This window comes from Pundamilia nyererei, unplaced genomic scaffold (assembly GCF_000239375.1).
Source record: "Pundamilia nyererei isolate P.nyererei 1_Seehausen unplaced genomic scaffold, PunNye1.0 scaffold00662, whole genome shotgun sequence".
Classification (NCBI taxonomy): Eukaryota; Metazoa; Chordata; class Actinopteri; order Cichliformes; family Cichlidae; genus Pundamilia; species Pundamilia nyererei.
In genome coordinates this window covers 57,581-58,876 of record NW_005188063.1, presented here as the reverse complement: position 1 = coordinate 58,876, position 1,296 = coordinate 57,581, and positions in this window count along the sequence as shown.

Below are 1,296 nucleotides of genomic sequence, written 5' to 3'. Positions count from 1 at the left end.
CTATCCTTTGAAGCACCGCTCCTCTAAAACAGCAATAAGGATCATTATTAGGCCAAATGTAGATAACAAAATAACTTTATAACTTAAAGCAAAATTGGGAAACGTAAAGCCCGAAACAGTCAAACAACACTGGTTGCTCTGGGTCTAAACAGAGCGCGTTGTGTGTGACGTCTTCTGTTGCGCATGCGGGCCACTTTGAGGGTTCACACTAGATCGGAATTGAGCATTAAGACCTGCAGTGTGAACGTAGCCTTAGTTTCTAAAGTCAGCTGTTTTGCTGTCACTACACTTGAATCCAGGTTTGATTGGTTCAATGCTGAGAGCCCCGCCCCTTTCATACGAACACATAAAGCACTTTGAGTAGAAAAGCACTATGTAAGAACCAGTCCATTTACAATTTACCAAACTAGTCACAATCGTTGACGGCTAATTCAATAGTCGACGCGTCGTTTGAATCTTTGTAAAATCCTGAAAGACGCAGGCATAAGTAGGTTTTAAGAGTGTAATAACGAACTGAAACAGAAGATGGCGGCAATGAATCTACGAGAATGCCAGCTGCCGTTAAACCCGAAGAAGAAGAAGGAACCTCCGGTCCAAATTCAGGGGCCACATCCTTCGGAGGCCGCATTTGTAGGCTGCTTACGTTACAGCGACGTGACGAAGACTGTCCAAATTCAAAGACTGCTGCAAATGCATCCTCCTTTTCCCCAGGATCCCAGGATTCATAGCGCGGCTCAGACAATTCAAGTTTCCAACAATGGCGGCCGCTGCTTAGCTTTAATAGTACACTTATTACTCTTTCTGGGTCACAAAATCGGTTTGCCTGAGATTAAAGTTATTAGATTAGATAAAATAAAACGTTATTAATCCATCGAGTGGGTTCCTCCTTTGTTTTCACACAGCTGAATAAACGTCAAACGGAAAACTGATTAAACAGTAGTGTGAGACGGCCGAGAGTTTACTCCAGTGTCCTGTTATGTTTTAGATAGCAAGGAGCAGACTGCCGAGTTTATTAAACTCCACCGAGACAATCTGGAAATTTTATTAAAAGTTTAATAAACTATCATCTGCTCTTTATTGTTAGTTAGCACCTTAAACACTTCACGCTGTCACCTACTGATAGTTATATAAGAGCAGATGCATGCTGGTTGTAATCAGCTGTACAATTTATGTCTAATGGATGCATGATCTGACCAGTCGACTATTAAAATAATCGTTTGTGGCAGCCCTAATGTCAGCGTTTACTGGTTGTTTGCTGGTTTGTAGCTCAGTGTTTACTGGTTGTTTGCTGGTTTG